The sequence below is a fragment of the Felis catus genome, chromosome A1 (assembly GCF_018350175.1).
Source record: "Felis catus isolate Fca126 chromosome A1, F.catus_Fca126_mat1.0, whole genome shotgun sequence".
Lineage (NCBI taxonomy): Eukaryota > Metazoa > Chordata > Mammalia > Carnivora > Felidae > Felis > Felis catus.
Window position 1 is genome coordinate 220773811 of NC_058368.1, and position 22972 is coordinate 220796782.

The 22972-nt window shown below is 37.6% G+C and overlaps 1 protein-coding gene across 2 annotated transcripts in view; it reads left to right on the plus strand.

Moving 5' to 3' along the window:
* Window positions 1–878: 878 nt before the first annotated feature.
* Window positions 879–22972, plus strand: part of CDH12 (cadherin 12) — a 1052064-nt gene continuing 1029970 nt past the window's right edge. For both annotated transcript variants that reach the window (XM_019812450.3, XM_019812457.3), the window contains exon 1: window positions 879–1053. The gene's annotated coding sequence lies outside the window, so the exon portion shown is untranslated. The remainder of the gene's footprint in view (window positions 1054–22972) is intronic.

Genomic DNA, 22972 nt, shown 5'->3' on the forward strand with positions numbered 1-22972 from the left:
CTCCTTTTCATTATAGGATTTTAAAAATCCTTGTAATACCCTCTACCGTTGCAAGTAATCACTAAGAGATTTCCTAACACAAATTAATGTTAATTAAAGAAATCTTACAAGACATAAACATGCAAAATTAAAGACACAAGCCCAACATATAACCTGAACAGATTTTAGCTCCTCATAAAAACCTGACCAGGTTCAGCCAGCACAGAAGCAGGTAAATGGATTAGTAGAAATTTCTTGGCTAAGGTTATCACCAACTAGCAACTGATTCTTGTTCAGACCACGTTCCGAGAAGGAGATGGCTTCCAGGTGAAATGGACTTTATCCTCGGGTTCCACAAGATAAAAACAATCAAGCTACTTAGCGGAGTGAGAAGCAGGACTCCAGCCTTTGCCTCCCAATTCCCTGATTTTCAACAGTCCTCAAAGCCTTTTAATAGCAAAGCTCCAGGTGCAAAGGAAACCAGGTGCTGTCACTTTGCCCGCGCCCACGCTTCCCCCTCCACTAAGCTCCTCTAATGAGTGTCCTGAGAACTGTGGAGTCCTTCCATTCATTCACAGCACTGTACAATGAACGCTAGGGGGGAAAAAGAACAAACAAGATACGTTTCGAATACAAGATTCAATTACTTTTCACAACTCGGTGATGTGTCAAAGGCACGCTGTGTTTTGTTTTGAGGGCGGGGAGATGACTGGGAGGGAATCCTGGGCCCCCATTGGCTGGCCGCTCGCCGCTGCAGTTGAGCTCCAGCCGCTCCTCCAGCATTATTGATCCGAAGGGTAAACGTGGAGGGAGCCACAGAGAGGGGTCCAGGCGTTTCTGAGAAGAGAGGCAGACCGCTTCCAGGAAGAAAGTGGTGTCTGCTGGCTGCCCGGCTTGGAGGATCTTCTGTGAATGAGAGAGGACGAAATGCAAGGCAGTTTGTTGCTACAGTGATTTTAGAAGAAAAAAAGAGGGAGAGAGAGAGAGGAAGGAGAGGGAGAGGAGAAAAGGGTCTCACCTTCGGTGCAAGGCTGGCTTATTGCATCCTGCTGCAGCTGCCTTTTCTGCCATCAGGTAAGGCTCCTTTTTTTCTTTTTCTTTTTTATTGGTATTGCATCGTGTGTGATCGCTTCAGGATATACGCACAGAAATTCATACATGATTAATAAAGTGTTGCCTGGCGTCGTCAGAAGCTGAACGAGGTTGCACACAGACCTGGCATCTGAATTAGGAACTGGTGCGTGGTTTTGCTTTGGGAAACTTCAGTAAGTTCTAAACAAGTCTCTAGTCTTGAGAGCGAGAGGTTGAATTAAAAGGGGAGGGAAAGAAATGTTTTAACCACTCCTGTACCTTGCTTAGCGTGGTTGAATTTTCAAATGGAAATAATTATGTTTAGGGAGGTGTTCAACTGGTTATTTTATAAATGGCTTTATTGATCTGTTTTTTTTTTACTATAAAGTAATTCATGCTTTATTTTCAAAAAATTCTGAAAATACCTATCTCTCCTGATTTTTGTTAAAATACATTAACATCTCTACATCCTTCTCCACTGACACTTACTAAGACACATATATTTAAAAACTTCATTCTTCACTAAAGAAAACTGTAAAGCAATGCAATGCTTTAATAGCTAGTCTCTCAGTATACAGCTGAGTTTCCTACAACAAAACTAATCTGGGACAAGTGGAGGAGATATTACCAGATCTGTGGGTTATATAATATGCATTTCAAAAATTATCTTAAAGGTATTAAACATTTGGTGGTACATTCAAAAAGAAAGAACTATTTGCAGTAGAAGGTCATGCTAGCAAATCATTTTTCCAAAGAGACATTCTGTAGTTTATAAATATTTTCTCCCTCTTAAACATCATTCTTTGTACATGGAAATCATAGTGGCTTCAGCACCTCTATAGTTCACAGTACATGATGTCTCTTATAGACATTTCTCTGCACTCTCTGGAGAGAGAACTGACATACTTTTGGGTGATTCTGTGACCATTTCATGATTCTCAATTTCTCATCCGGTATTTTGAAGCTCATTCTCAAACTGCTTAGCTAGAAAATCACCTTACATACTGAGGGGGAAAAATGTAATAGAGCAGGTTATGAAAATGTGTTTACAGTTTTAAATTACACTCTACATGACCAAAACGTGGAAATCCAACCATGCCAAGCAGGTATCAGTTTGCTTGGTCTTTTCAGCATACCTGACTGGTTTCAAGATGTCTAAAACCCAGGTGCATGGCTGTCCAGAAATATTTACCTCCTCATTCAGTGGCATCATTTATTCATTCAATTATCAAAATCAATTTGAGAATCCCTTTAATTTATACATCTTCATTATTATTTCTAGGAAGGCAATTACCTGAGTAGGTTTTTCTTACAAATATTTCCATTATTCCAGCAGAAGGTCTCTTCAGAATTGAAAGGCAAATGTTTACTCTTCCCAAGCCATAAGCAGTTGATTGACAAATTGTTTTGGAATGCTGCGAGCTTAGCCACACACAAAGTAGAAGCTTCCACTTAAGTAATTTAACTAAGGGGCACGTCCGCTCGTTCAGTGACGAGATCTGGGGACATTGCCTCCACCTGCTATAGAAACTGCTGTATCAAAAAGAGGTCTTCCATGTACTTGAAAATCAATTCCAGAATATATTTTCTCCTTTAATAATGGCTTGTATTTTGAAGACTAACTTCTAGGTTTAACTCTGCCGTTATTCACTGCCTTCTCATTAAAAAAAAAAAAATCACATCTTCTTTTCCGTTATGTTCAGCAAATCTCCAGTTTCTGGATTCTTAACTTCGACTGCTGTGTACCGTTTTCTAGCACTAGGGGGGAGTTTTCAAGCCAAGAATGCTTTTTTTCCCTACTGGACCTGACTCTTTCCACTGATCTGCTTAGTGATGTGATCATTTTAGATAATTCCCATAAAGAGAGAGAGCCGAATTATAATGGGAAGGAAGCATCCTCTGTTTTACATGTGGGATAATACATATTAAGATCTTATCACAGCAAAAGCCGTGCTTAGTTTATGGGAAAAGATCCCAGCTAATGCTTCACGTGACATTTTTTTACCTCAGTATGACTGCATCCTTTGAGGATGGAGCACACACTGATCTTGGATTTAGAATCTTTTGCATCTGGTATTTTGGCAGAACGTATTTCATGTACTAGGCTGTGATATTGATTGAAATCAATCTTTTATCATTTTGTGGTTAATAAGAATGTCTGTCACTCTTACCTCTTCGAATGATTGTGATGAACATCAAATCACTCTCGCTGATGAAATAGTACTGCAAATAGTCTGCTGAAACTGTTCTTACATGAGATGTGCAATATTACTGTGTTTTCACACCTGTGCCATTTAGATGTCAGATCATTAAATCTAACAACTGTGATAGGAAAATACATACAGTGATGGTTCTCTTCAGAAGTGAGCCATGTTTTCGCATAAAAAAATATCAAATCTAAGGCCTGTGTAATATGATGACTTACTAATAGACTTTTCCAAACGTCTTCATACTTCCAAAGAGGAAGTGTGATTACAGAAGTCTCATTTAAGGTAAGATATCATTTCTTTAGTCTCTTAACAAAGCTATTTCTAAAGTAATTATGCCCTGTACCACCCTGTCAGTATGACCACATCAATAGATAGCATTTTGCACCAGTTCGTGATTCCATTTATATCTAACGACAGGTGGAAATTATTTGCTCTTTCCTGTTTAACAGATATGGAGTTTTACTTTTACAAAGTGGGTCAATTCATATCAAGACAAATAAAATTAATTAAGGAATGAAGATTTATGATTTTCATGGGAACTTTCCCTTCACTAACACTTGATAATTGAGCAATTTACACTCTTACAGCTTTTGAAAGCATTTTAACTTTTGACTTTAAGGTAATTGCATTTTCCCCCCCTGAATTACTATGCTGAAAGGGTGATCTGTCATTACAAAACTTTAAAAAGAAGTGTGTGTGTGTGTGTGTGTGTGTGTGTGTACTCATGTGTGTGTGAATGTGAATATTGCTGCCCGTGTTGAATGTCCATAGTGGTTAGTCAAAGTTATTTTGAAGCATCACGTGATAAGATGACTAATAATATGTGGTAAGTAACGTTTTTAGAAAAGACTAAGAGAAAGTTATGACTCTTGTAAAATTGAATAACAGATGAGCTTCTCATAGTAGTTTTCTATTTTTTGTGAGCTGCTGGTTAATGTTTTAAGAATTTATTTATTCAACTATTAATTATCACTTAATTTAATAAGCGTTTGTTAAGCTGTTGAAAACAGGCCCTGTATTTACTGTTCTTTGTAAATTTAGTTTCATTCAGGATTGTATCACTTTATCATATTATAGCTCTGGTATTAAGGGGTAACTTAAATCTTCAGTATGTTCCAGGTTTTGTTTTGTTTTTTTTTTCCACTTAAGGGTTATGTTTTTTTTTTCCATACTCCTTGCTCTGTGAACATTTAAGTCATTACTCCATAAAAGGATCTATCTTACCTTGAATATAAGGGATGTGCTATTTGAACAATGTGAAATTCTTTTTAAAATATGTAAATCTCATGTACGTGGTATGGCTAGTCTGCTGAGAGAAAGTGAGGCCCCAGTTTGTGCACAGATACCCAATAGAGAAATACAGGACTTGTGTATCAACTCCTGAACCAGTGCATACTTAGTGCAAAGTACCAAAGAAATCAACATTAGGACATAGCTTGGGACTGTGGAATTATCCACAAAGTAGGATGCTAGTTACAAGCATGATTGATTACACCTGAAGTATACCATATACTCAGTAAGTTCTGTAACTTCTGCTTTTTTTGATCCTTGGTTTCTTCTCTTGGTTAGTATAATATTACCACATAGACAACACTCACTAATAGATCTTTGTCTTTGGAAATTTCCATGACCATAGTACTAGATTGGTAGAGATTAACTACAGCCAGAGCTGGCCCTCTGGGTTAGATGAAAACATGTGGTGGCCAGCATTTGCTATATGCTAAAATATACTTGCCATGTTGGGATGTCTGTGGTTTTCAGGTCACTTACCTAAAAATAATTCCACTTATTTTTGGCAAGAATGCTTTTAAGGAATAGGCATGGGTATTTCTGGTAGTGTAAATAATCAATGAAGTTTAGATTAGGATGAAACCATATTTCAAGAGGTTTACAAGTCCAGCAACAAGGAGAATAAATCACCAAATAGAAAGCACAGAGCCAAGGGAAGTTTGTGGGATTATTATTATTATTTTTTTATATAGAGATTTGAGCATGTGCGTAGATGAGATGGGAATCATTAGAAAGAGAAAAGAAAATGAATGATGGATGGAGAACTTAAAGTGTTGGAGGAGTTTATCAAAAGGCTGTGACCCCCTATTGACCCCTGAGCTGGACCCTGGCGATCAGAAGTTCTTCATTCTCTTTCCTGTCCTTGGAGTGTGCATTCTGCCCACCATTCTCACACTAGGAGTTGTTTCAAGGACAAAACCTTGAGAAAGCAAAGTGTTGTTGAGACCATTAGACAGAGGATGTGACTGAACACTGTTAAGGCCTCTACACAAACTTTTAAGATTCTGTCAGGCAGATGCAGAGATTAACTCATCTTGTGGGCACCCATAACAAGTCTCATGCAGAAAGTTTCTTTACTTGCCAAATCTGCCACATACCAATCTCTCTCCTTGCCCTCCATGTCCAGGGCCAATTTCAACTTAACCCAGAAAGCTCCTGAGTTTTTGAAGCCATATAGAGAAGATTAAAATTTATAATATCCAGGGCATAGGTGGAATATACAATTAGAAGATGTCATTAATTTTAATAACACAAGTGAAGTAGTATTCAAAAGCCAAATATCAAATAATTTTAGCTCACATTTCAGCATTTATTATTGTCTTCAATGTCAAAAAGGATTGTTAGGAAGTAATCAACCAAAATGTGATGTTAATTTAATTTATCTAAAGTAATACTTCTAAATTTAATTGAAAGAGATCCAGATGTTTGGTAAATGTTGAGAAGTAGGGGAAATTAACTTGAAAAGACTGCCCCTAGGAAAAAATGTTGGGGTGTTATCATTAGCACTGAATAGTATGATGTTTTTAAAACTATTTCTGAAGAGAGAATGTGGAATACTTGAAGTAACAAGGAAGTAATCAACATTGTATCCGAAAGGAAATGTCCTCCTAGGACTTTGTGGGTCAATGTTTATTTCCAGGAAGGGTAGCCTACTCCAAGTGTGATTTCAGACTATTTTAAAAGCAAAATGGTTCCTGAAACTCTACTTTTCCCTAATTATTAGCAACAGGATCCTGGGTAAAAAGTGAAAACATAAGCTCTTGGCAAGGTTTTTATATTATATGTTTACTTAGACAAGAATGGGAAGCCAAGAATACTTCTCTGAAATAGAAGGGTGTTTCACAGTGAGATACCTCATTATCTAAATCATTATTTGATATTTGTACTAAACTGCCTACTAGAAGGTCACCACTATAAGATCATTACATGGAAGGAAGTCCAGTGTTAGAATCGTAGCTATTACAACCAAAATTAGAGTTGTGTCAAGTAATCCGGCACACACAGCAGATTCATGTGTATACTAAATATAAATAATATAAATTTTAAATGAGGAATTAAAAAGACAGTTATTCTGGGGTGCCTGAGTGGCTCAGTCGGTTAAGCGTCCAACTCTTGATTTCTGCTCAGGTCATGATCTCACGGTTTGTGGGATTGAGCCCTGCATTGGGTTTCACACTGAGCATAGAGTCTGCTTGGGATTCTCTCTCTCTCTCTCTCTCTCTCTCTCTCTCTCTCTCTCTCTCTCTCTCTCTCTCTGCCCCTTCCCCTTCCCTGCTCTCATGCACGCATTCTCTCCCTTCTCTCTCTCTCAAAGTAAATAAACATTAAAAAACATTCCATAATACATTAAAATCTCAGTATTTCATGTGTTTATTTAACAAGGAATTTTATATGCCTGTTATTATATAACACTGGTGATGAAAGAAATGGTATAAATGAAAATACATGGGATGTGATCTGCCCTAGACACAGCAGTGGTGTCATGTAGGTATTACTTTTGAAAAACAAAAATGTCAGGCATATTCAGAATACACAATCATACCACAAAAACATAGGTCCACTACCTAGGGTTTTGTCTAATTATAAACCGTGGGATCTTTTTGCAGGGAAATTAGGCAGCATCCATCAAAATTCAAAACCTAGCAGTTTTCATACTTGGATTATTTTCTGCAGAAATATTTCCATGTGCTTGTCATTGTCTTCTGATTTTATTCTTTTCTCACGGGCTCCTTTTTCTCATTCTCCTCTGCCGAGTTCTCTGTCTTTACACCTATAAATAGAAACTGTCAAGAGTATCCCTGGGCCCAGTCTTAGGTCCTGCTCACATATCTAGAAACTTACTGAACAGGTAATGCCATCCCGTAGTACAGGTTCTAATGCCATTTGAAAGCCCATTTCCAAATGTACGTCTTTGTCTCCAATCTTTGTTCTGATAATTCAGACTTTAATCTCCAGATGCCTACCCAGTGTTTCCACTTGCACATCTGTATTAGGCTGGCTGGGCTGCCAGAAATAAATACCACAGCCTGGGTGGCTTAAGCAGCAGAAACTTATTTTCTCACCACTCAGGAGGCTAGAAGTCCAAAATTGAGGTGCTGGCTGATTGGGTTCCTGGTGAAAGTGTAGATGGATTCTCGCATAGAGTCGTGACCCTGAGGCTTTTCTTTCCAGGAAGCAATTTATTCCTGCCGGCACTGCTCAGTTGGGTTCCTACCGGAAGAACTGATCCCCGAATGCCATGTGGTGTAGTTTTTTAAAATAGATTTTCCATTTCTTTGTCTCCCATATATGATAACATACAAACATGGAGTCTGATGAAGTGGTTTCATGTTACAAGGTCCTGAGGGATGTTGTCACATATGTGTATAACCTGGTTGCCTTCAGGTTTTTTTTTTTTTGTTTGTTTTGTTTTGTTTTTTCCTTCCCTTAGGAAGGGGACCCTACCACAACAGCTTTCTTCCTGGCTTGTGGATGGCTTTCTTTTCACTGTGTCTTCATATGACTTCTTGATGTTGCTACAGAGCATGGGAACAGGCTCTGTGTTCTCGCTTCTTATAAGGGCAGTTATCCCATCATGAGGATCCCACCTTTATGGCCTCATCTCACCCTAATTACTTCCCATTGGCCCCACCTCCAAATACCATCATATTGGGAGTTAGCAATTCAGCCTGTATGCCCCGCCCTTTAGGGAAACACATGCAGTTCATAGCAACATGTTTCAGTCCTGTTAAACATAACTTGTTTGAAACCAAGCTTTTCATTTCTGCTCCTTATCACCACAACTAAATATTTTCATTTTCCTAATCTACTTCATCTCAGTAAATTATATAATTATTCATTTAATTTCTTAAGAATTAGAGTCAACCCCGAGACCTTGCTTTCCTCTCTTCTCGCCCTGAACAGTGCCAGTATTAGATCTGCTGGCTTCATGGCCTTGTTGCCTAAGTACATCTTTAATCCAGTAACCGCCACCTCTACCAGTCGCCTTCGATACAACCGCTATCCTTGCAGCCTCCTAACTAGTCTTTCTGCTTCTACTTTTATCTCCTCCCCTGACTCCAATTCAATGTACAGACAGCCAATATCACTAAGTACTTCCTGTGTTTTAAAGGCAATATCTGGTGTAACCCCTCCGTTTTCTTTCACATTATGCTGAGTTCATCCCTGCCACAGGGACTTTGCAGTCACCCAATTCATCCTTTTCTTTATGTAGATCTTGGTTTAAATATTCTTACTTCAGAGCTACATTTTCTAATTACGGTCTATAAATAGCATTTCCTTTCTCAGAATTATCTTTACCTTTATCCATATTTAATTTTCTTTAAATAGGACCTGTTTCAGCTTACATGATACTGTGTTACATCGTCTGTCTTCCTAAAGAAATGGAGACCACAGGAGGGAAGCTATACAGTAGTGCTTAGCATGTAGGAACCCTCCATTAGTGTTTCGGTGAATGAATGAATGAATGAATGAATGAATGAAAGAATGGATATGGGTACATAAATTTACTTAAGCATACACATGCATCTAGGAGGAGTTTGACGATTTACATGATGATAAGAGTGGTAATCTTTAGGGAGGAGAGGGAGACATACTTGTGAATTATGTGAATTTTTATAGTAATGTATTATGCATATAACTTGGCTTGTAAGTGTAATAATTGCTAGGCTTGCCGTTTGTTCGTATTCAGTACGGAAACCGTGTTCTGTTAAGATTATTAAGGGAATAAAAGAATAGAATTTGAGTGTCAGCTGACCAAAAAAAATGGTTTTAAAGTTAATACAGAATAATTTGGACAAGTACTAGTTATCTTTTCAACTCAAGATTCAATACTGTATCACTACGTATAATGTCCCTGATTCCCCATGGTGTCCACAATTAAAATAAACCTCCCAGAATGCACTAAAAAAGGGGGGAAAGGCCTTTAAGGATTTGTCTTAATTGGCTCTGAGATGCAGTTTTGTTATCTGGAGAGAACAGAGGAGAATCGGCATTAACACCTGGACTCGTGTCTATGCAGAGTCCAGAGCTCCTAAAGTAACAATTAAATGGCTTAATCTTAAAGCCCTCCAAGGTTTAATTCAGTAGCTCCCTTCAGAAGGGCATTGCTAATTCTTCCTCAATTGCTGCTGCTTCTGACTGCACTGCCTTAATTTGAACAGTATTCAAAATTCCATTCTCCCTAATGGAGTTAATTGCATTATGAAAGTCGGTTTACAGTGGAAACTTATTTCCTCTTGTGGAGTATCTCTCTACAGAGTCCTTTCTTTTCCTTTTCAACTTGACACATATCCACATTTGTGCAGGATAATGTCACAAATTCAGCGTGCCCTGTTTAAACCAAGTTTCAAAGAATATTCTTTAAAATATGTATATATACGCTAAAGCATGTTACCAAAGCACCTATAATTTTGTACATGCTCAGGCCATCTGATCTAATAGACTCTAAGTCCTTGGAACATTAACAAATCTCTGAACTTTTATATAGGCTGTGACCTATTCATTTAGAGGGCTGCTTCAATAAACGAAGGCTCACTTAGGTTAATGATGGATCATGGAGCTGTTTGATTTGCAGTGAGCTAAGTTGCCCATTATCCCCTAACATTCATGTGGGTCATGTTATCACAACCAAATAATGGGTTAGACCCCTTCCCTTGTTCCTGTGGATTTCCAAGTCATTACAGGAAATCTTAATGTGCAAGTCCATGAAGCATTATGACTTACAACTGCAGATGAATTATTTTTGCCAAGAGTATGAAATTTCAGCTAAGGGTCGGTTTCATCATGACAATATCAGCTGCTTATTCAAGAGTTCATCTTGGTATTTTCTTGAAAAGAAACCTGGACGTTCTCTATGTTTCTCCCCATCCTCAATTAAGCATCCCTAAAATTACATTCATGTCTACCATCTACTTGCTCCCTTTTACACATACACATAGGTATGCAGACAGACATACGGAGAGACAAAAGTGGGACATTGAATCAGTCTTTAACTGATTCAATTTAACTGTAAAAAAAAAAAGTTACATCAATTATAAGTGTTGTATCAAGGAGCCAAAGATCTGTTTTATAATGCCAGCCATGGTGATTGCTTCCTTTTTACAGGCACATGTCCGTGCTAAGAAATCTTGAAAGTTAAGGGAAATTCACTGGAAATATATTTTAAATGTATTTTAAAGCGTTTTTGTGATGCCCTCACATTGCATGTTTATCACAGTGTATGCATGTGTGCACATAGACACAAATGTTAAAAGCAACTTCGTCAGTAACATCTCTAAAGCTAGCTAAATGTTTCTGATAGAAGGCAATAAACCCTTTGGCATTAATCCTTCCTAAAAATGAAATACTTCTACACTATAGAGAAAGCTATATGAAATATGAATGACAGGAGAAAAACAACTTCATTTATTCTTGCTCTGTGATTTACGGTGCAGAGATGACAACCATGGGGGAGGTGAAGAATGGTGACTTCTTCTGTGTTTGATGCTAATTTTACAGTACTACAGAAAAAGAGAGCATTGTGCCATATTCTGGATCTCTAAGTGAATTTATTTAAAGATGGTCCATTAGTTCATGTCACCATGGAGAACTAGTAAATTATGAGTGTTTTTACAAATAGACTTGGGAAAACTTCCCCAGCATTGTGGATTCACAGAGAACTACCCTGAAAAATTATTATATTCTGCTTTCTAGTCACAAAGCTATGACTAATAACTTAAACACAGAAGCCAAGATATTTTCATTAATGGTTACTTAACCAAATTTTGTAAATGCATTTACTCTTACATTTTTTAATGCCAGGGTAAGTTTTTTAAACTCCATGAAAGTAAGAGAATAAGTTTAGCCTGCAGAGATAGTGCCAAAATTCTCTTTACAAAAACAAACAAAAAAAAATGTACCTGCCTGTCTCTGAGAGAACTTAAAGGAATGTAAAAACATTACAAAATGTATGAAGACATTTTTTTTTTACTTTACCTTTGGTTTATTACTCATTATTTAAACTTCATTTTGTTAAACTGTATCAGAAGATTTTATCTTGACAAGTCAATTTGAGTGTTTTGATGACTAATTACAAAAATATAGAGACCTCTCATAGTCTCTATTCCCCATCATTTAGTTCTCAAGATATTTTCAACCAGATTTATCTGGTCCCATACTAAAAAAATGCTGGTAGTTTAGCACTTTCCATTTTTATTTTTTAAACATTTTTAAAATGTTTATTTACCAGTTTGCATTCCCACCAACAGTGCAAGAGGGTTCCCGTTTCTCCACATCCTCTCCAGCATCTATAGTCTCCTGATTTGTTCATTTTAGCCACTCTGGAAAACAGTGTGGAGGTTCCTCAAAAAATTAAAAATAGACCTACCCTATGACCCAGCAGTAGCACTGCTAGGAATTTACCCAAGGGATACAAGAGTACTGATGCATAGGGGCACTTGTACCCCAATGTTTATAGCAGCACTCTCAACAATAGCCAAATTATGGAAAGAGCCTAAATGTCCATCAACTGATGAATGGATAAAGAAATTCTGGTTTATATACACAATGGAGTACTACGTGGCAATGAGAAAGAATGAAATATGGCCCTTTGTAGCAACATGAATGGAACTGGAGAGTGTGATGCTAAGTGAAATAAGCCATACAAAGAAAGACAGATACCATATGGTTTCACTCTTATGTGGATCCTGAGAAACTTAACAGAAACCCATGGGGGAGGGGAAGGAAAAAAAAAAGAGGTTAGAGTGGGAGAGAGCCAAAGCATAAGAGACTCTTAAAAACTGAGAACAAACTGAGGGTTGATGGCGGGTGGGAGGGAGGGGAGGGTGGGTGATAGGTATTGAGGAGGGCACCTTTTGGGATGAGCACTGGGTGTTGTATGGAAACCAATTTGATGATAAATTTCATATATTGAAAAAAATGTTTAGTTGAGAGAGAGAGAGAGAGAGAGAGAGAGAGAGAGAGAGAATGAATGAATGTGTGTGGGGGGGGGGGCGAGAGAAAGGGAGACCCAGAATCTGAAGCAGGCACCAAGCTGTCAGCAGAGAGTTTGATGTGGGGCTCGAACTCACTAACCGAGAGATCGTGACCTGAGCCGAAGTCTTGATGCTTAACCGACTGAGCCACCCAGGCACCCCAGCACTTCTGGTTTTATTCTGAGATTTCATCTACAGTTTTAGGGCAACCGCTGACCTTGTAACTCACCACTCTAGAGATCTCTTGCCTTATATCTGATTTACCATGTACCTTTGGCCTGGAGAAGCAATGGATCCTTGGTTCATACTTGATTCCAGGTTATTTACTTGACCTGGCTCTGGTCTCTAACTAGTATAAGTCTCCACAGTGGTCGGTGGCATTACAGTACTTCTTGGGAAAAACTCTTGCGGGCTGTGTCCTTCATTGACAGCCTGTGTTGGATTGGAGAGCCCTCCTCTTGACTCTACAACCAATCTTCCCCATTCACAGAGTTACAGAGTAGTTATTTCTCTTACGTTCCATACAGCTTTTTCTTAGCTATCTATGTATGTTTAATAATTTGAGCCATCTGCCACTTAAAATACTTTTGAGATTACCGATTACACATTGTCCATCTGAGGTGACATGTTTACATTTTGAAAGAAGTCATCTGGAGGTAATGTTCAATCCAAGCAATGATTGACTAGAGTTTGAGATTCCGTTATGGTTCCATGGATGCTCTTTTGAGGATTTGTATTTTTCTTTTTTTTTTTTTTTTTTTACTTTTCAAGTTTAACCTGTTTGATATTTTCATCAGTTGTTATCTAATGTATTTTGTCACCTAGATGGTTATTATTTTTCTAGTTTAGGCATATTTTCATATTTCATTATAAGTGTGATCCACACCATGGGGAAGAAAGTCAATTATTGCTGAGTATGTTGAACTGAAATCTTCCTCTCCCTTCCTGCTCACCTGTTATCTCACTTCCCAGGGATAACAGCTCACACTAGCGGTTTCCTATGTATTCTTCAGACTCATACCAATTCATAGAAACCTGAACACATAGAAGATTATTCTCTGTCCTTAATTTATTCAATGATTATTTGACCCAGTTAATTTTTCTTTCCTAAACAACCTTTGAAACTTGAATTCTCAGATGCCCACACACCTTTGGTTTTATCCTTGATCTCTAGCAGTCTCTTCTCAGTTTTATTTGCTGGTATCTTCTCTTCTCCCCTTAATACTGAGGCAGCTTTCATTTTCTCCTATCTACACCCACACAGAGAGTGATCTAATCCAAGTTCATAGTTTTAAACACCATATGTTGACAACTCCCAGATATACATCTATAGCTCAGATCTCCCAAAATCTAATCTCCTCTCCCCAACTGCTTTCTTGGCACATGATATACTTGGGTTCCCAAAGGACCTCTCAAATTCACATGTCCAAAATGAACTCTCAGTCTTCACTGACAAATATATATTCCAGTCTGAGATTTTACCATGTCTGTTGATAAACTAACTCCATGCTTTCTTTCATTCAAGTTAAAATTTCTCAGACTCTCTCACATCCTCTATTTCTTTCACATTGAACATCTCATCTGCCAGGAAATCCTCTCTACTTCCAAAGCATATGTAGAATCTTACCAATCCCAGCAGATTCACTGTTATCACCATGATTCTAGTGGTAAAAATTCTTCTAGCCCTCCAAAGATGAGCCTCAAAAGCAAGGGCTTTCCTTTGAAAATATGTTCGATCATGTTACAACTGTGTTCAAAATCAACTGATGGCTGTCCATTTACCTCAAGAGGAAATGCCAAGGGTCTGTGTGATCTGTGCTGCCTCATTTTATTTCTGATCCGTTCTCCCTACCTTCTTCCCTTGTCTCATTCTGCTCACACAGCTCTCTCCTGGCCTTTCCTGAAATTGACCAGGCTAAGTCACACCTTCGCTAGCCATTCCCTCTGGCTGGAATTCTGCCTACCGGATGCCTATTAGGCTAGCTGCCCACAAGTGTCCTTGTGCAAGTTGCCCTTCTCTATGAGGTCTGTCCTTACCACTCTTTCAATAGTAGTGCCAATTGCACAAAACCCTCAGACAACAAAACCGGCTTTATCCTCTTTTACATTGTTCATTTTCCACATCGTGATTATTATTTATTGCTACTTTCTCTTTCTTAAAGCACTTGGAGAACTGGGATCTTTACATCTTATGTGCTGATCTATATCTCAGGAGATAAGACTAGTGTCTGGCAGACTAGCACATAGTAAATGCTTGCCATATACATAAATAGATTTTATGTGTATAAATAAATGAATGACCAAATCACTCCAGATTGGTTACGTGACTTTTGTGTGTTATATGACCATACATTCACTCATGAGTGAGCACACATACTCACTTTAAGGAAAAAGAATATTATAAATAATCTTACATATTCATTTATAATGAGAGAAATGTTGCTGGATCTTAGAACTTGGAAATGAAACCTGAGTGGCATTTTCTGTGTTCTGGCTTGTGTGTAACTTTCATTTTGTGGTCTCAGTTGCACTTGATGAACTGAAATCAGAGTTTTAACCTGTTTTTTTTCTGAAGCCTCCTTTTCAAGGAGGATAAACAAGGTAAAAATGACCTTGATTTGCTGTTTTTTTCCATCTGATATTCATGTACTTCATGTACTTTACTCTTTACACTTTTGAGTGTTCAGCCACTTACAAACCAAGGTCAATGTGTGGGTGTGCAAACAAGTGTCTACTTATATGTCCACGTGGTTGTTACTAAGTGGAGTTTGTAAATTCCTTGTGGAATAAGTCGTTTCAAATGTAAACTAGACATAGAAACATTTACATATATACACACATACATCCAGAGAGAGAGAGCAATGGGTGGGGAGGGAGGGAGAGACAGAAGTAAAATTTAAATGATGTTTATGAAGTATAAGAATTATATGCATTTATATGAATTGTAAATATTTTCCATTTACAAATATATCAATATAATATTTACTGATGTAATTTTTCGTTAAATTAAAAAAATGTTTATTTATTTTTGAGAACAAGAGTGAGAGAGAACATGAGTGGAGGAGGGGCAGAGAGAGAGGGAGACACAGAATCTGAAGCAGGCTCCAGGCTCTGAGTTGTCAGCATAGAACCTGACGTGGGGCTCAAACACACAAACCGCGAGATCATGACTTGAGCCGAAGTCAGACGTTTAACCAACTGAGTCACCCAGGCACCCCTCTACTTATTTTTCTAATTTGTTACAAACAGTCTAGGACACACCAAGAAAATAAAATAAAGAATAAAGAAATCTTGCCATTTGCAACAACGTGGATGGAACTAGAGTAAATTATGCCAAGCAAAATAAGCCAGAGACAGATAAATATCATATGATTTTACTCATGGGGAATTTAAAAAACAAAACAGATGAACATAGGGGAAGGGAAGGAAAAATAAGATAAAAACAGAGAGGGAGGCAAACCGTAAGAGACTTCTTAAATACAGAGAACAAACTTGAGGGTTGCTGGAGGGGTGTTGGGTGGGGTGGGGGGAGGGATGGGCTAAATGGATTATGGGCATTGAGGAGGACTCTTGTTGGGATGAGCACTGGGTGTTATATGTAAGTGATGAATCACTAAATTCTACTCCTGAAATCATTATGTTAACTAACTTGGATTTAGAATAAAGAATTAGAAAAAATAAAACCAATAAAAAACCACCAAATACATTTGGTGAACAGCATTTTGTTATGTTAACATAAAAACAACCACCACAACCCCCTAAACTTTAAATAGAAAAATTCCATAAAAGGCTAAAATATACATTTAATGAAATGACTGTTGACCTTGAAGCAAATTCTCCTTGACATGCCTGTCTTAGTCTGTTTGGGCTACCATAAGATAATTCCATTAATTAGGTGGCTTAATCCCAAACATTTATTTTTCACAGTTCCAGAGGCGAGGATGTCCAAGTCCAGGTGCTGGAAGGTTCAGTGTTTGGTAAAGGCCATACTTCCTGATTCATGGACAGTGGTCTTCTTGCTGTCCTCACGTGGTGTAAGAGGGGAGAGAGCTCTCTGGGATCTTCATTAGAAGGGCACTAATCCCGTTCATGAGGGCTCCACCCTTACGACCCTATCATCCCTCAAAGGCCCCACCTCTTAATACCAACACACAGAGGGTTAGGATTTTAACATAGGAATCTGAAGGACATAAGTATTCATTCTATATAGCACTGCCTTTAATGGAAGGTATTGTTACTATTGTTTCCATATTGATAAACTGTTGAGTCAGTGTACTAAATCAGGCTTTAGTCATGAAAGTAGAGTTGACTCTAAATTTCATGGGAACAAGGGATTAATTTTTAGCATGAATTTACACAGTTGATGGTGAGCTGGGGAATTGAGAGTCTGGAAGGGGAGTATTGAGGTTCAGAGAGAAGACGCCTCTACCCCTTCGGACTGAAGCACTAGTGGGGGTGGATCAGTCACAGTTGGCAAGGAAATTGGGGAATCCAAGCAGTAGGACCACTGAGGAGGTGGGTCATGATGAGGTGCTCCCGTAGGGGTCTTTGGGGAGCTGTAGTCCCAGCGAACAACTGCCTCTGTGGGTCTGTAGCTAAGAAAATAGGCGTGGGTGGACTTGAGGTCGCTGTTCATCCTTGTGGCCAGCCATCAAGAAAAAGAGCTAATGGAGGAATTCAGCATGGTGAGGACCAGCTGGGCCCCCTTGTTCGCCTCTGGGTCTGCTCATCGAATATCTGTCCACAATGGGCTTTGACAATAATGGTTGCTTCTTCACCCGTGTCTTCCAAATTGTGGTTCTAGTCGGTTCTCATCAGTAGCATCTGGAAGGGGAATCTGAGAAACCTCTTCCCAGCTTCACCAAGCTGATTGAGCACAGCATAGCCGGTGATTCCTTACGTTGGCATCCAAACGCACCTCTGTGTTTAGATTCCCCATAAAGCAGTTAGGAAAATGGGGCTTCTACCTAACTTGATAAGGCTATGGTTCCACATCTAAATGCAGTTTCCATGTAAGTTATATTTTAATGTTTAGTAGCTTATTGTATTTAATCAGTCTGTTTTTACTCTGTTCTAGTTATAGGAATAATAAAAAAGCAATATGGATTAAAATGTCTATCACTAGAGCTTATCCAGAATGTACATGGAAAAAGATGTGATCTTTCACTTCCCTCTTCATGATAATAACATGTTTTAACATGAGTAAAATGTCAACAAACTATTGGTATTCTCACTTATATTTCTGGGTAATATAAGATGTTTATCTGACATGTGGCAGCAGGCTCGGAGGCCTAATAATCCCTGAAATTTCAAAATTTTATCCTTAGGTATTTGGGATTCTTTTATATTGAAGCTGATTAACTGAGGTTTTATTTTCATTCAAGTTTTTCATTTAATAAACATTTATTTAGTGATCTAATATATGCCAGACCCTGTTCTAAGCAGTATATATATAGCTACAGACACAACAAAACCCTGTCTACAAAGGACTTTATATGATATTCTTATTATTCTTTACAATATTTTTTCTTGATACAACATTCTTCTCTAATCCACGTATCCCATTAAATGATAACTCCATTGGAGCTGAAGATGTTCAGATAAGAAATTTAAGAAAATTTGCTAGTGTAGTATTCTGTATTAGTCGCAATTTTGAAGTTCCCATGAAAGCAGTTGGGATAGTAATAGTGACCTTTGTGGGGTAACTTCATCAGTTATTTGGTTACTTATAGTTTCCAGAACTTCCTACAACACAATTGTGGCAGTTTTGTTGCAGAGAAACAAAATTTTTGTTTACTATGTTTTTGAATAACCACTGAAGCCTAAAATAAATTTCCATTATTGCTTTTGTTCATATTGCTTTAACATTTTTTTAAAATTGAAATATATTTGACATATAATGTTTTATTAGTTTTAGAAGAACAGTATAGTGATATGACATATGCATATTGTTAACTCAAAAATTAAAACTGCCAATTATTTTACCAGCAAAAGGTGGGTTAATTTGGGAATATCAGAGATTGCAATCTAGGACGAGCAAGCTATGCAAAACCATAGGCAAGTCCAACAAACAAAAGAGGGGAACATTTTTTTATGGAGAAGAAGGGGGAAGTTGGGAGGGGTTGTTCTGAACAAAAATCTTTTGGAGAAAATCAAGAGTTCAGGGTGATGACCTTTTCTCATTGGCTGAGTTGGTGAGGTGGTCAGTTTCTTATAGAAGATACAGTGTACATCTTTTCCTGTTGGGTCCTATAATTGATGATTCTTTCCCCTTGAGGATTCTTTTGTTGGGTCTGTAATGGACAATTCTTCTGTAATTAATTTTTTTTAATGTTTACTTATTTTTGAGAGGGGGGGAAGGGGTAGAGAGAGAGAGGGGGAGACACAGAATCTGAAACAGGCTTCAGGCCCTGAGCTGTCAGCACAGAGCCTGACATTGGGCTCAAAATCACAAACCATGAGATCATGACCCCAGCCGAGGTCAGAGGCTTAACCTACTGAGCCGCCTAGGTGCCCCTCTTGTGTAACTAAATTGAGTAGTAGATCTCCCCCTTCAACCTCCCCTTCTAGCATCCCAAGACCACTTTAATGGGGTTTCCCTTTACTAAATTTTACAGTGTATTTGCAAAATGATTCACCATATTAAGTGTAGTTAACATACATCCTCACACACTTAGAATTTTTTGTATGCGTGATAAGAACCTTTAAGATTTATTCTCAGCAACTTTCAAGCATACAATATTGTCATCTGTAGTCCCCATGGTGTACTTTATATCCTCAGGACTCATTTGTGTTATAACTGAGATTTGTACCTTTTGACCCCCTCCTCCATTTGGCCAACCCTCTCACCCACCTAGCTATGGCAACCACTGATCTATTCTCTGTATCTATGAGTTCATGTTTGTTTGTTTACCTGCTGTTTTAAGACTGCACATAAGTCACATCATGTAGCATTTGTCTTTTTCTGTCTCAGTTATTTTGCTTAGCATAATACCCTCAAGGTTTATCTATGTTGTCATAATTGGCAGGATTTCTTTCTTTTTCATGGCTGAATAATACTCCAGTGCCTGCATGTGCCTGAATGTAGCACATTTTGTTTGTTCTTGTGTGGATGGACACTTTGGTTACTTCTAGCTTTTGTTTCTTGTAAATAATGCTGCAGTGAACATGGGGTGCGTATATCTTTTTGAATTAGCATTTCTGAGGTTTTTTTTTTTTTCCTTTTTTTCAGATAAATATGCAGAAGTGGAATTGCTGGATCATATGGTGGTTCTATTTTTTACTTTTTGAGGAACTTCCTTAGTGTTTTGTATAGGGGCTGTACCAATTTGCATTCCCACCAATGGTGCACAAGAGTTTCCTTTCCTCCACATCTTTGCCAACACTCATGATTTCGTGTGAGAGTGTGTGTGTGTGTGTGTGTGTGTGCATTTTCACACTAGCCATTCTGTCTGGTGTGAGGTCATATCTCATTGTGATTTTGATTTGTATTTCTCTGATCTCGCTTTTCTCTGCCTAGTTCATGCAGTGGTTTTTCTTTAGGCATCTTTTTTCCGGTCTAATTCTTCTTGTTCTGTTTGAAGTTTTGGTTACACAGGGCACCTTGCATGTAATTTCTTTTGAAGGAAAGAATCACACAATTCTTTTGAGGACATTGTTGCAATTGACTAACAACTATCACCCGCCCCCCACCCCCCTGCTTCCTAGGAACAAAGGAAGATTGTAGTTTCAACAACACTGACATTAGCTGGCCCCTGACTTTATTTACCAAATGGAATTTGACCCATGGGGGACAATCACTTCTATGTGGAAGGAGTTAATTACTGGGCTTTTACGCTCCAGTTTTTCTTCAGCTGTCATCTCAACTAGCAATTAGGGAAGCAAGAGCTAAGTTGGAACTTTGCATTGAGACAGCTGCCCTACAGACTTGCCTGCATCCACAGTTGACTTTGTATAAGTGAGAAGTAGAGAGAAGGAAGGTGAGATTCATGGTTTGCTAGTGAAGTTCCTATAGTGAGTGTAAATACAGCCCCCTTGACGGAAAGAGGTACTTGTGAAATATCACTATTGAAAACTGTTACATTTGCAGAGAGATAATGACAACTGAAAAATGATCACTGAATAAACACATCTCCTTGTTAGTAAGATTATTCTCCTTGATCTAGTTCTTGTCCTTCTAGGACATTCTAGTTTTCAGTAATTTATAAATCTATTAATAATGTGATTGTTTTCCATTTCCAGAATATTTTCCCCATTCAAGAACTAGAAGATATAACAGGCCTAAGAATTTTGGTCCTGAAAAAGCAAAAATTAAATATGTGTGAATAGAATATGGGTAAGAATAGTAATAAGATGATAATTAGATACACACTGAGTGTTCCTCTAAAAAAGTTGTGCATTTTAACAGAGAACTAACAAATTCTTACAGGAAAAATCTTTAGAATCCCTTCTCATTGCAGTACTTTGCTAAATATAAATGCAAATTTTATTACAAGATTGTGTGGCTTTATATTATGAGCACATTCACTGCTTTTTCATTTGTTGAAATACTAAGCTTTATTCTGTAGTGACTTTCTTTTTCCTTTCTTCCTTCCCTCCTTTCTTTTCTCTTTACCTTCCTTCTCTAGATCTTCTTTTGAAATAAAGTATTCTAAGCCCTCCATAATCAGGATTCATTTTTTCTCTTTTTAAAAAAAAATTAACATTTATTTATTATTGAGAGACAGATCATGAGCATGGGAGGGCAGAGAGGAGGAGACACAGAATCTGAATAAAACAGGTTATATTGATTTTATAGAAATCACACACTCAGTAGATCAAAGATCCTTGAAGCCAATTAATTTATTGTTGCTCTTTTAGGGACACTAAGAAACAACAATTATTTTCAACTATGTTTCCTATCAAATTGTACTATCATATCAGGTTTTACTAGAATACTAGCAAATATTCTAAATGATCATATTTTCATATAGTATGTCTACAAAGAATGAGTCATTCACCATATATTGGAAAGGGAAGAAAAGGGGGTTATGGCAGATGAAATATGTCCATGTTTTTCATCATTTATTTTCAGTGTAGGATGAGTGACTGGAATCTAAAGCAGGCTCCAGGCTCTGGGATGTCAGCACAGAGCCTGATGCAGGGCTTGAACTCATAAACTGGGAGATCATGACCTGAGCCAAAGTTGGACACTTAACTGACTGAGCCACCCAGGTGCCCCTCATTTTTTTTCCCTAATAAATATTTGTCCTGTCCTTACATTGTCAATTCAATTTAACTTGGTTCCTGAACACACCTCTCCACACAATGAATAATACTATTTTTAAAGGAGTCTGAAATTCTAATTTCTTATTTAAAACCCCAATTCTTATATTTTTAAAAAAAATTTAAGTTTATTTATTTTGAGAGAGAGACCAAGTGAGAATGTGAGGAGCAGAGAAAGAGGGAGAGAGAGAGTCCCAAGCAGGTTCTGCATTGTCAGCACAGAGTCCGATGTGGGGCTCGAACTCACCAACCGTGGTGTCATGACCTGAGGTGAAACCAAGAGTCAGATGCTTAACCAACTGAACACCCAGCAGCCCCAAAAACTCTATCTAATTTTTAAATTTTCGCTGAAAGTGTCCCCATTTATCTCCATTCTTTCGGCATATTTATTTGTATTTGTAGATCTGTACAGTTGTACTCACAAGACTTAATATATTGTGTCTTAATCTTTTTCTTATACGATCGTTGCATACTTATTAAGCACCTACTATTTTCCAGTCACTCATTCTACACTGAAAGTAAATGATGAAAAACATGGACATATTTCATCTGCCATAACTCCCGTTTCTTTCTTCCCCAATATATGGTGAATGTCTCATTCTTTGTAGACATAATATATAAAAATATCATTTAGAATATTTGCTAGTATTCTAGTAAAATCTGATGTGATAGTAAAATTTGATAAGAAACATAGTTGAAAATAATTGTTGTTTCTTACAGTGTCCCTAAAAGAGCAACAATAAATTAATTGGCTTCAAGGATCTTTGATCTACTGAGTGTGTGATTTCTATAAAATGAATATAGCCTGTTTTATTCGGGGCCATGTTGAACTTTTTCTAGGTTTTGTGCTGAAAGGGAATACAGTTAGAAAATGGAGCTTTTAAACTACACCTTTTTAAAAATCATGGTGAAATAGTACATTATTTTTTAATAGATGTTCTCATTACAATTAACATTCTTTAATTACTACATACCTGGGAGAGCTGTACTTGGAAATATTTTTGTTAGTGTTGAGGTCAAATTAATTAACTACTTGAATTTTCTCAGTAAGTATCTTGTCATTCTTTGTCTTGTCTATAATTATTATAAATTAGTTATTTTATTTTCCCATTGTGCTCTCTGTAAGTTACCACTCTGGCTTTCAAGCATAGGACCTGGAAAAAAACACTTAACTCTGTTTCCTTC